We start from the raw sequence: 13738 nt of genomic DNA, 5'->3' as shown, positions 1-13738 counted from the left end.
GCACAAACCCGTGTCCCCTGCATCGGCAGGCGGACTCTCAACCACTGCGCCACCAGGGAAGCCCCCTTGTGAATTCTTTGACCCATGGATTACCTAGAAGTATGTTGTCTAATTAGCAAATGTTAAACTTTCAGTTTATTTAAACTAAAAAAAAAAGTTCACCCATTTCTCCCACCCTGTACCCCCCTGCCTCTGACACCACCCATCAGTTCTCTGTATCTATCAGCTTGAGGGGTTTTTTTAATTAAAAAAAAGTTTAATTCCACGTTTAAGAGAGGTCATACAGTATTTGTCTTTATCTGACTTATTTCACTGAGCATAGTGCCCTCAAGTTCCATTCATGTTGTTGCAAATGGCAAGATTTACTTCTTTGTTACAGCTGAATAATATTCCATTGTATATATTTACCACATCTTCATTCATCTGTCATCCATTGATGGACACTTAGGTTGTTTTCGTATCTTGGCTATTATAAATAATGCTGCAGTGAATATGGGGGTGCGTATAGATTTTCAAGTTAATGTGTTCATTTTCCTCAGATAAATACCTAGAAGTGGAATTGATATATTGTATAGTAGTTCTAGTTTTATTTATTTATTTATTTATTTTGCGGTACGTGGGCCTCTCACTGTTGTGGGCTCTCCCGTTGCGGAGCACAGGCTCCGGATGCGCAGGCTCACTGGCCATGGCTCACAGGCCCAGCCACTCCGCGGCATGTGGGATCTTCCCGGATCGGGGCACTAACCCGCGTCCCCTGCATCGGCAGGCGGACTCTCAACCACTGCGCCACCAGGGAAGCCAAAGCCTCAGGAGGGTTCCCTTCTCTCCACGTCCCTGCCAACACTTGTTACTTCTAGTCTTTTTGATAACAGCCATTCTAATAGGTATGAGGTGATATCTCACTCTGGTTTTGATTTGTATTTCCCTGATCATTAATGATGTAGAGCAGCTTTTCATGTACCTGTTTGCCATCTGTATGTCTTCTTTGGAAAAAAGTATTCAGATCTTCTGCCCATTTTTATTATCAGATTGTTTTTTTGCTGTTGAGTTATATGAGTTCTTTATATATTTTGGATATTAGCGCCTTATCAGATACATGATTAGCAAATATTTTCTCCCGTTCAGTAGACTGCCTTTTCATTTTGTTGATGGTTTCCTTTGCTATGCAGAAGCTTTTTAGTTTGATATATTTCCATTTGTTTATTTTTGCTTTTGTTGCTTATACTTTTGGTGTCAGATTGAAATAAATCATTGCCAAGACCTGTGTCAAGGAGCTTACCGCTATGTTTTCTTCTAGGAGTTTTATGGTTTCAGGTCTTAAGTTCAAGTCTTTAATCCATTTGAGTTAATTTTTATGGATGGCGTAACATAGAACAAATGTTTGTTTGTTCTCCTAAATATTTTATTGTTACTGGTTTCTGCTTTTAATTCCACTGTGGTCAGAAAATAGCCTGTTTATGATTTCAGTCCTTTTAATTTTTTTTTGTGTGTGTGTGTGTTGTGTGTGTGTGTGTGTGTGTGTTTGCAGTATGCGGGCCTCTCACTGTTGTGGCCTCTCCCGCTGCAGAGCACAGGCTCCAGACGCGCAGGCTCAGCGGCCATGGCTCACGGGCCCAGCCGCTCTGCGGCATGTGGGATCTTCCCGGACCAGGGCACGAACCCGTGTCTCCTGCATCGGCAGGCGGACTCTCAACCACTGCGCCACCAGGGAAGCCCTCAATCCTTTTAATTTTATTGAGACTTGTATTATGACACAGTGTATGGTCTGTCTAGATGAATGTTCCACGTAAACTTGAAAAAGCAGCCTTAGAATCCTTGTCTGCTTGTTCTGACACTTGGATCATCTCAGGCTCAGTCTTTGTTGATTTTCTTGAAAATGGATCTCATTTTCCTGATTGTTCACATGTCAAGTAGTTTTAGGTTGTATCTTGGATATGGTGAATGATTTTACAGAGATTCTGGATCCTGTTATATGCCTTCAAGAGTATAGCTCTTTGTTTCCTATTAGGCATTTAACTTGGCTGGACTCAAACCCTAAACTCTTTTTTCTAGGTGGGCAGCACCTCATATCTCAGTTGCTGCTTAGAGTCTGCCCTGTGCCTGTGTGGTTCGGGGGCAGAGTTAAAGTAGACAGAATTTTTGGCTTACCTTCTCTGGCTCTGCCTTGCAGGACCTCCTCCCTCACTTTCCTGCAGCTGTGATTTCCCTGAATTCTTATCAACAATACTCTGCAATTTTTCCATCAGAGTTCTAGCTGCCTGGCAAGGTATAGAGTAGGGACTAAAAACTGTAAAAGTGGGAGACTTCCGCAGTGCTATTCTTTTCTTTGAAGTGTGAACTCTGCCTGCTTCTGGTCATTCTCCAGTGTATTCAGTTAGTTGTTTTTTGTATTTTGTCCAGAGTTTATACCTATTAACAACAGGAGGGTTGGTCCAAAAGAAGCTGCTCAGCCATATTAGGAGCAGAACCTCTAGTACTGCATTACAGATGTGTGTGTATCTATATCTTTCTAAACTGAATTGCAAGAGTCCATATATTTTGAGTTATGAAGGGATGATTTTACGTGGTGAAATTGTTCATACACACGTATTAATGGTTCCTAACAACTCAGTAGGGTTGTCTCTAAAACTACAAGTAAAATTATGGGCACAATTTTGTGTGTAAGTGCTTTTATTCTGGAGAAAATGAAGCATTTTAGTGTAGTGATGGAGAACTTGGATTTGGAGATATTTCCAGTCCTAGCTCATACACTTAACAAGCTATGTGACTTTGGAAAAATTATTTAACCTCTCTGGGAATCAGTCTGTTCAGCTGTAAAAGGAATAATTGTAGGGTTGTGAAGATTACATAAGGCATAAATGTAATGGGCTAAACTCTGCACAGCATTTATTAGATGTGCTTAGCTATTGATTTTGTCTGATTTTTCAAACGGTGTTCCTGTAAAGGAGAAAGCCACTGCCAAAATTCCCTTCATGGTATTACCAGGGGCTCTCTGTTTATATAGAAGTATGGTTATTACACAGAAAACAGGTGTTCAATGAAATGCCTTGGGCAAAACTGGACAGTAAATAGTTACCTAAGGAATCAAAAAGCAGTGCATTTTTTTCTTTATTATCTTCTTTCAGGAATATTTTGGACATTACCTTGTTTCATGATGATAGAAACAACCTTACGGAGACACTGCTCTGTTTTTCCTGGTTTCCCTTAATTGCTATTTTTTTTTTACCGTATCTTCACTCCACTCCCTTCCCTTCCCTTTGTAATGTCTCAGTTTTTATTTAGGCCCAAATTAATGTTCCAGTATCATACTACATAGTCTGGCCAGTTCTTTGTTATTTTTGTTTTTGTTTTTGTTTTTGTGGTACGCGGGCCTCTCACACTTGTGGCCTCTCCCGTTGCGGAGCACAGGCTCCGGACGCGCAGGCTCAGCGGCCATGGCTCACGGGCCCAGCCGCTCCGCGGCATGTGGGATCTTCCCGGATCCGGGCATGAAACCATGTCCCCTGCATCGGCAGGCGGACTCTCAACCACTGCGCCACCAGGGAAGCCTCAGTTCTTTAATTATTACTATTTTTTTTTGTCTTCTGCTGGTATTCTTAATTTCTTTCTTTTTTTTCTTTAAATAAAGAGTATATGGGTGGTGCACTTTCTGAACCGTCACATTCCTGGCAGTGTTTTTCTGTTACCTTTGCATATGTGATACCGTGACTGGATATCAAATCCTTAGCTTACGATCTTCTCCTTTAAAAACAATAGATATTTGCTTTTGTTTTCTGGGATAGAGTATTGGCAGAAGAGAAGCTTTCTGTCTGATTTTGAGTTTCTTTTGTATTGTGTACAATGTGAATTTTTCTCGTAGATAGATACCTCTATATCTTTATCCTTTAGATTTTAAAATGTCACCATGTTATTTCTAAGTATGGTCTCTTCCTTAATATTTCTTAGTGTTGGGTAACCTTTTTGAGGTCTGAAGACCAGCCTTTTAATTTTAGACCATTATTCTCCTATTATTTGATTCTTGCCTTCATTCTCTGCTCTGTTTCCATGGAACCTGATATTTCGCCACATCCAATCTGCTGTTTACCACTCCTCCTGTATTTGTCAACAATTAGGTTTTTCCCTTAGAGAATCTTTCTCACTCTCAGATTAGTCCCTCTTCATGCTTACTTGCTTCTGTTTTTAGATGTGTTCTCTTGAAACTCGGTATGCACGTGCTTTAGGGTCTTCTATGTTTACTGTTTCTCTTTCATAAGGGCACCTTTCCTCTAATCCCTCAAATTGATTTCTTTACAATTTTTCGATTTTTTAGTATGTCTGCATGTGCATGCATTTAGGTCTGCTAGGATGGGATTAGATATACAAGAATTCATTGGGGGCTGGGGCTGGGGGCTGGTGCCAGAGAAGGCAGGGAGAGGCTTTAGATCTAGGTTTGACACCCATGGAGGGAGAGGGAAGAAAGGAGATAGGAAGAATCTCGGACTACAGTTCCAAGAAAGATTCGGCCAGGCGGATGGAGACTCAAGCCAAAGTCGTCTGTTGGAATCCAGCATCTCGGTGAATGGGGCTGCCTTAGTACCCCGCCATGCTCATTGGCTAGAAAGAGTCCCCGGGAAGTGTAGGCTGGGGTGAACTTGGTGCATCCAGGGGGCAGCCGATGGGACCATCAGTCAATGATGCTCTCCACCAGGGCATCTGAAGGGTATTTATTCATGGTTGCCACAGTATGTTCTTCTGTTGCTTAGGATTATTTTTCTAGTTCAGGTAGTTGAAATCCATTTTCTTCAAATTATGTGGGTACTTGTGCAAATCTTAAAAAGCACACTCAAAGGGGGAAGGGGAGAGTTTAGATTTAGTGGAGATTTACTTTGTCAGATTAGAGGTTCTTTCACGTGTGAGAGATTTGGGCAGCTGTGTCCAAAGAATTTTTCTGTTGTGGCAGCATGAAGTTGGCTGGGCCAGTGCCCCTTTCCCAAGTGGCATGGTTATGCCCTTCAGTTGCCAGCTCGAGCTGTGCCCTGCTTCACTGAGTGTGGAAGTGTGAGCAGCCCTCACCCTGCTCCCCAAAGAAAAATGACCTTGACTGGCAAAGTAAGAAGATCATAATTCTGAAATTGCCCCTTGTAGCATTAAAGACCGGAAGTAAGGAGGTTCACGGTGAACAGAGACTGACCATCTTGACCTTATTATATGTGGCTGTAGTTTGTCCAGCTCTCACTGGTCCACGGGTGGGGATGTTAATGAGCTTCTGCTGGGGTCCATTCCAATGGCTCACGCTTTTTTTTTTTTTTTTGCAGTATGCGGGCCTCTCACTGTTGTGACCTCTCCCGTTGCGGAGCACAGGCTCCAGACGCACAGGCTCAGCAGCCATGGCTCACGGGCCCAGCCGCTCCGCAGCATGTGGGATCCTCCCGTACCGGGGCACGAACCCGTGTCCCCAGCATCGGCAGGCGGACTCCCAACCACTGCGCCACCAGGGAAGCCCTGGCTCACACTTCTATTTTTCCCGCTTTATTGAGAAATAGTTGACATACATCACTGTATAAGTTGTAGACATACAACATGATGATTTGATTTACATATATTGTGAAATGACTACCACAGTAGGTTCAACTAGCATCCATCTTCCCAAATACATACAATAAAAGGAAAAGAAAAAAGGAAAAAAAAATTCTTGTGATGGGAACTCTTAGGATTTACTTGTAACAACTTTCCTACATGCCAGGCAGCAGTGTTGGCTATAGTCCTGTCATACGTTACATCCCTAGTACTTAAAAGAAAATTTTTTAAAATTTTATTGGAATATAGTTGATTTACAATGTTGTATTACTTTCGGGTGTACAGCAAAGTGATTCAGTTATACGTATACATTTATTCATTCTTTTTTAGATTCTTATATAGGTTATCACAGCCTAGTACTTTTTAATCTTATAAATTTGTACCTTTTAACTATCTTCCTCCAGTTCCCCCTCTCCCACCCTCCACCTCTGGTAACCACAAGTGTGATCTCTCTCTCTCTCTCTCTCTCTCTCTCTTTTTATGAGCTTGATTTTTTTTCCTTATATATAAGTCAGATTGTGAATTTGTCTTCCTCTGACTCATTTCACTTACTTGCTCACACTTTGATTTGAAGGTAGCAGCCTTTCTCCTCAGTTTCTAGTACTAATACAGAGTTTTCTTGTTATATTCCTTTGGTCACTTAAGTGGGAGTTTGCAAGAAGGAGTTAAATGTATGTTCTCAGATTACCAACCTGAACCAGCCCCTGTTAGTGGGTTTTCTAAATTAAAAGTGCCTCCCAGAAAGTCCAATATTTTAATAGCAGGTATTAACAAGTCTAGGCTGGCTCTGATCAAAATCGGGAAGGTACCAGCTGTTAAACTTCATGACACTCCTTGTGCGTCTGATCTAGAACACGGGGAATCCAGGTGTCACTGTGTCACACAGGCCCTCTAAGCCATCTGTCTGTCGACTTGTTTCTGGGGAGAAGTCTGATTCAGGTAAGGAATCAGGACTAGTAAGGAAGAGAGTGAGGAATTAGGAGTGTAGACAAATACTCAATGAAAATGGGCATTCAGTACGGAGAAGGCCCCCAGTGCTGGATACCTCAGTTTACCAACTAGATCACTTGCTGCACTTCGAGGTTTAGCAAAGGAATGACGATTAGTCTAGGAAGGCCTGTCATGTCTGCTTGTTGAAGTTCTTATCTTTCAAGACAGCTCACATTGCCTCCTCCAATGTGGGTCTCAGTGAAAGGAAACAGTGGGCTGATTTTAGAGTTAATTCTGCAGACCTCTAGTTTCCAAACATTAATTGTGCATGTCTATCAGTAAAACACTTGGGGGTGTGTACCCCAGATCATGTCACTTATCTATTTAGAGCCCCATCTGCCTCTGAATAAAAAGCCCAAGTGCTTGGGCTTCCCTGGTGGCGCAGTGATTGAGAATCTGCCTGCTAATGCAGGGAACATGGGTTCGAGCCCTGGTCTGGGAAGATCCCACATGCCGCGGAGCAACTAGGCCCGTGAGCCACAACTACTGAGCCTGCGCATCTGGAGCCTGTGCTCCGCAACGAGAGGCCGCGGTAGTGAGAGGCCCGTGCACCGCAATGAAGAGTGGCCCCAGCTTGTCACAACTAGAGAATGCCCTCGTGCAGAAATGAAGACCCAACGCAGCCAAAAATTAAAAAAAAAAAAAAAAAAAAAAAGCCAAGCATTTGAAGCCCTTAAAAAAAAAAAAGCCCAAGTGCTTGCTTACAATCCCCGGCAACCCCTTTACAGTCTATGCCCTCACCCCTCTCTGACCTCATCTCCTCCCTGCCTCACTCCACCTCAGCCGAGGCGGCCTCCTTGCTGCTGCTTGGACAAACCCAACACACCAAAGACACTCTGCTTCCAGAGCTTTGCACCAACTTCCCTCTGCCCAGAACATTCTATCTCCAGATATCCTCACTTCTCTAATTTAAAAAGGCAGCTACCCCTCCCCCACACACATCTGTACCTTTCCTGCGTATTCTTTTTTGTACCACCAATTTCATACTATTTATTTTACTTGTTTATTAAATGTCCCTCTCCCCCCTCCCCGCATAGGGATAAGCTCCATCAGGGCAGAAATATTTGTCTGTTTTCTAGTACCTGGTACATAGAAGCTGCTCAAAAAATGTGAACGAATGAATGTACTACTGCCCTAATATGATGTATTTTATAAAAACAATAAGCATAGAATTCCGAATATATTCATCATCCATCATATGGCATATCCCACGGAGTGCCTTTGAAACCTTTGCTTGTCAACGTAGGTGCCTTTGAAGGTCGTTGTGGAAAATGACTGGAACTTAATATTTTATCAAAATAAAATCTGACAGCAATCTCAAGTTGGGCAGGAAGGGCAACCCTACAGAAAGGGATTCTGTTGCTCACCACCTGCCAAGTGACAAAACTGCCAATTTCTGGAGGAAGAAAGACTTTTCTTGTTGCCAGTAGAGGGTGCTGGGCACCAACAAATGTGAACAGGAGCAGGGCAGGGTGGGAGCCTGCTCCGAGGTGAGGTGACAGACAGAGGGTCAGGGGCAGCTGGCCTGGATTTGACCAGGCTCTATCCATTCTGATTCTTAGATTCCCGTATTGCATTTCAGCTTCCACTCTACCAGGTGTTAATAACACATTTACAGGCTTGCTGAATATCCCAGAGCTACTTCTCAACAAACAACTCTTTCCTAATCATTTGCTGTTGTTTCTGCCAGAGGAATTGGAGTATCCTTGTGTAACAATTGCTTTATTTTTGTGTTATAAAACAAATTAGGGGAGGCGGTTACAGCTGTATTTTGTACACCTCTGACATATTTATTTCTGCCCGGTGTCCTCAGGTCACTTTAGTGGGAACTGTGTGCACTGATGCTCCAGCTTGTACTGCTGCCCCTCACTGCCCTCCCTCCAGCCGGCAGAAGAGGCCTCTGACCAGAGCTAGCTTCCTGTCCCGAAACGCAGAGACACAAGGAAATATACCGTCTTCTCTTCCTTCTCTCTCATCTCTGCAGAAAGGCTGTTGGAAGGTTCAACCACAGATTTTTTTCTTTAAATTATTTTTGTTGTTGTTGCATTGGGTCTTCCTTGCTGCACATGGACTTTCTCTAGTTGCAGCGAGCGGGGGCTACTCTTTGTTGCGATGAGCAGGCTTCTCATTGCAGTGGCTTCTCTTGTTGTGGAGCATGGGCTCCAGGCACGTGGGCTTCAGTAGTTGTGGCACGTGGGCTCAGTAGTTGTGGTGCATGGGCTTAGTTGCTCCGCGGCACATGGGATCTTCCCGGACCAGGGCTCGAACCTGTGTCCCCTGCATTGGCAGGCAAATTCCTAACCACTGCACCACCAGGGAAGCCCTTGACCACAGATTGAGTGAGAGGGGACTGCAGGAGAGGGGCAGAAGGGAGAAATCGGGCTGGGGGTGGGGAGGACAAAATCCCAGCTTCTGCCCTGGAAAATCAGAGATAAGTGGCTGCTTTGCTTAAAGGCAATCCCCCAAGTCACCCTATGTGAGTGTCGAGGTAGATGGGGTTCCTCAGAGATGCTTCTTCCTCTCCTCTGTTCACTTGGCGGAATTAGGGAGGCTCCTGGAACTGCCTGGAAGTCTTGACTGGTCACAGCCTGGCATGGGGAGGGAAACCCATCTGCCAGGCTCCTGGGGAGCTGGCAGGTCTGTCCCCTTCTCTATGGAGCTGCCACAGAATCCCAGGGTGTTCAGGGTGCCGTGATTCTGTGGGTGTGGCTCCTCAGAGGATGTAATATAGCCCCAGGCTCCAATTTTGTCTTCATCTAAATAGCCTTAGTGTGTGAATTGACTGATGTTACCACAAGCAAATACCAGGCTTTTGACTTAGAAAATGATTTGATTTGAATAAAGTATTATCTCTTTGTATATTGGAGTTCTATATAAGATTCAATTTATAAAAACAGGGTTTATTGATAAAGCAATTTTGAAAGCTTCGAGACATTAATTCTTTATATTGTTATTTTGGAAACATGATTTTTGGAAAAATGGATAATCCAGAACAAAGAGGGGAAAAAAGAATGAAAACTGACCTTGAGATTTAAGAATGAAATATTGTAACAGTTATAATGTTAAAAGAGGCCAGATTTAAAAATTGCGTGTATAAATTACAAAATCATTGTGTAAAAACAGAGCACATCTAGGAAAAAATGACTGGAAAGAAATACAGGTTGGGACTTCCCTGGTGGTCCAACAGTTAAGACTCCGCCCTCTCAATGCAGGGGGCCTGGGTTCGATCACTGGTCAGGGAACTAGAACCCACATGCCACAACTAGAGATCCCGCATGCTGCAACTAAAGATCTCACATGCCAAAACTAAAGATCCTCCACACCACAACGAAGATCCTGCATGCCGCAGCTAAGACCCGGTGCAGCCAAATAAATAAAAATAAAATAAATAAATATATACCAAAAAAAGAAATACGGGTTAATGTTTACCAAAATTATCACTGGGGGATGTGAAAATGGATTACTCCCCCTTCTTTCTAATCTCATATATTCCCTAAATATTCTATGACCTATGATCAGGTTACTTTTTTATTTTTTGGCAACTACTAATCTGTTCTTTGTATCTACAAGCCATTGTTTTATTTTGTTTTTGATTCCCTATATGTGGGAGATCATACAGTATTTGTCTTTCTCTGTCTGACTTATTTCACTTAGCATAATGCCCTCATTGTCCATCCATGTTGTCAAAAATGGCAGTATTTCCTTCTTTTTATGGCTGTATAATATTCCATTATGTATATATGTGTATATGTATATAATTTTTATTTATCTATTTTTGGCCGTGTTGGGTCTTCGTTGCTGTGCACAGCCTTCTCATTGCGGTGGCTTGTCCTGTTGTGGAGCACAGGCTGTAGGCATGCGGGCTTCAGTAGTTGCGGCACGTGGGCTCAGTAGTTGCGGCTCCCGTGCTCTAGAGCGCAGGTTCAGTGGTTGTGGCGCATGGGCTTAGTTGCTCTGCAGCACGTGGGATCTTCCCGGACCAGGGCTCGAACCCATGTCCCCTGCATTGACAGGAGGATTCTTAACCACTGCGCCACCAGGGAAGTCCCATGTATATAATTTTTATAACAATGAAACATGTTATGGCTCCTTTGCTGGAACGTCACTTTGGTTTATTTCAATTTTATTTTAACAAATACTCGTTGAGCACCTGCCCTGTTCTCTACTCTCCCCCGCCCTGGGGATGCCTTTCTCACAGAGCTCAAATCCAGCAGCCAAAGTAGGTGTCTAGAACGTGGTTATAGTAGTTTTTTATCAATACATAGAAGGTGCAATAATGAAGCGTATTCACAGGCGACACAGCACGAAGAAGGAGGACTCATTCCATCTGGTGGAGTGAGGTCAGGTCACTGGGGAGGCGACTGGGGGCCTGGGTTTTAAAAGATCTTCCATCCCAGACAAAAAATGGGTATATAATGACGGCGTTCTTACTAAGAAGTAGCACGGGCATGCCACACAATGACTCATAAAATCCTTCCCTGTCCAGCCGTAGTGACAAAGGCTGGCTGAGGTGGGGAAGCTTAGCTGCTGTTCTTTGCTCCCATAACCTCCAGCAGACCCTCCCAGGCCTTGCCAAAGAAAGAGACAATCTGAGTTGAAAACACTGTTCAAATACTTTCATTTGCTCCTCACCGCAACCCTTCAAACGATATTGTTTACTTGTTTTACAGACGGGAAACTAACGCTTACAAATAGGAAATGCCCAGCCCCAGGGCACACAGCTTTGAGGATGCCGAGCTGTCTCCAGGATTCAACGAGATCATTTCCCTAAAGCAGCCGTCTCGGTGCCTCGTGTTTTCTAGTGTTGGGACTGCACGTGCTCCCCTCTGCTGTCAGACAAAAGCCGGGAGTCAGGAGGATGCTGAGCTCCTGAAGCAGACCCCACTGGAACACGACCCTATGGACGGGGATCTGATGCAGTGTCCTGCGTGCTGAGACAGGCCGGGTTTGGAGACTGTAAATGGCCTTATGTGTGGGTTTTAAAATCTTGTTGGAAAAAAGATACAACTTTTTTTTGTTTGTTTTCTTTTTTGCGGTACGCGGGCTTCTCACTGTTGTGGCCTCTCCCGTTGCGGAGCACAGGCTCCGGACGCGCAGGCTCAGCAGCCATGGCTCACGGGGCCAGCCGCTCCGCGGCATGTGGGATCTTCCCAGACCGGGGCACGAACCCGTGTCCCCTGCATCGGCAGGCGGACTCCCAACCACTGCGCCACCAGGGGAGCCCAGATACATCGTTTTTTAATACAACAATGTTAAAGACAATTCTGAAAATGAAAACATGAAATCCTACGCTAGCACAACTTACTTGGGAATGCTTTCTTGTTACTGCATTTCGTATTCTGTTACTGTCATTTGTTGTTAGGTCACAGACATACTGACCTCTCCCTCCCCTTCTCCCCAGTCTAGTCCGTGGCCAAGTCCGGAATGACCCGGACGGCACATCTGCCCGCTTTTCTCACCCCCATGGCCACTGCCTAGTCAGGCCTCCACCCCTCCGACTGCCCTCAGCACTTTAGTCTTCGAAGGTCTCTCAGCTTCATCTCTGAAGCCCCAACCCTGCTGTTCATCCTCTACACAGCACGTAGAATTACCTTTAAAATGTTTTTATCTTATTGTGGTAAAATATACATAACATGCAATTTACTATTTTAAGTATTTTTAAGTGTACACTTCACTGGCATTAATTACATGCACATTGTTGTGCAACTGTCACCACGGTCCGCCTCCAGAACTTTTTCATCTTCCCAAACTGAAACTCTGAACGCTTTGAACGGTAACTCCCCATCCCCCCGCTTCCAGCCCCTGGCAGCCACCATCCTACTTTCTGTCTTTATTAACTTGATGACTCTAGGTACGTCGCGTAAGTGGAATCACACAGTGTTGGTCCTTTTGTGACCAGCTTATTTTACTTGGCGTAATATCCTCAAGGTTGTAGCATGTGTCAGAATGTCTGCCTTTTTCAAGGCTGAATAATATCCCATTGTATGTGTGTACCACACTTTGTTTATCCATGAGAATTATCTTTTAAAATGCAAATCAGATCACGTCCGTTTTTTGCTCAAGACTCCTCAGTGGCTTCCCATGGCTCTCAGTCAGAGGCTTCCCATGGCTGGGATGCCCTCCTCCAGCTTCCGCCCCTCGGCCTCTGTGCTCTGGCCACGCGGGCCGCTTCCTAATCCCGGAACAAGCCAAGCCCTTTCCCAGCCCCACACCCACGTTGCCCTCTGCCTGGAACCATCTTCCCTGCTCCCTTGGCGCTGGTTCATTCTACTCCAGATGTTGCCTCCTTGGTGAGGCCTCCCCAGTCACTCTCTCTTTCAGCACCCTGTTTACTTCCTTCACATTATCTGGCTTCTTTGGTGGCTTGTGTATTGTCTGTCTCCTCTCCTTGGAATGGGAGCTTCACAAGATGCAGACCTGGCCGTCTGGGTCACTGCTGTGGGCTCGGTAAAGATGCTCTGATGAGCGCCTGGCTGAATGGGCGCTGTCGGGCTGTCTGCGGGGGGCGTGACCTGCCGTGATTTAGTGTCACTTGCTCACTTGTCCTAAATGCGCTTTTATAAAAGTACTGATATTAGAAGGTGGTTGTGACCTTGCAAGGGGCTGCACTTGACTGTTAGGAACCCAGGTTTTCTCCCTCTCTTCCTTGTATCCACAGCCTCCTGATCAGGCAGCTGGACTGAAGGTCTCAGTTTCTCCTTCCGTCAAATCAAGGTGGGGCGTGCTGACAGCGTGTGTCTCCTCCTGACCGCCTAGTGCTTTGTGATGCTGTAGGGAGGGAGAGAAACTGAGAAGATCGGGTAAAGAGCTTTAAAAAGAAATAGATCAAATCTTTTAACTAGAGGAAGAAAGAAACCAAGAACAACATAACAAAATTATTCGAAAAATTTCCCCAGAGAAAGAGCAGAATTTCCACTCATCTGCATTTAAAAGTTTGTCATGAGGGAAAATCTGCTCAATAAACACAAAGAATAATTTATTGTCAAATCACACATATCTATAGAAACACATAAAAATGCATAGTTAGAGAAGGATGAAGAGATCTTAGAAGGAAAAGCCCTTAATTTAACATGCTGGCACAGAGCTAAGTGATATATGTACCAGCATACTTTTTCTGTGTTGCAAATATCTCCTCCTACTTTCGGCTTGCCTTTTCATTAATGGGGTCTTAAAATAAACATATTATTGAATA

The sequence above is a fragment of the Tursiops truncatus genome, chromosome 1 (assembly GCF_011762595.2).
Source record: "Tursiops truncatus isolate mTurTru1 chromosome 1, mTurTru1.mat.Y, whole genome shotgun sequence".
Classification (NCBI taxonomy): Eukaryota; Metazoa; Chordata; class Mammalia; order Artiodactyla; family Delphinidae; genus Tursiops; species Tursiops truncatus.
This window is presented reverse-complemented; position numbering follows the sequence as displayed.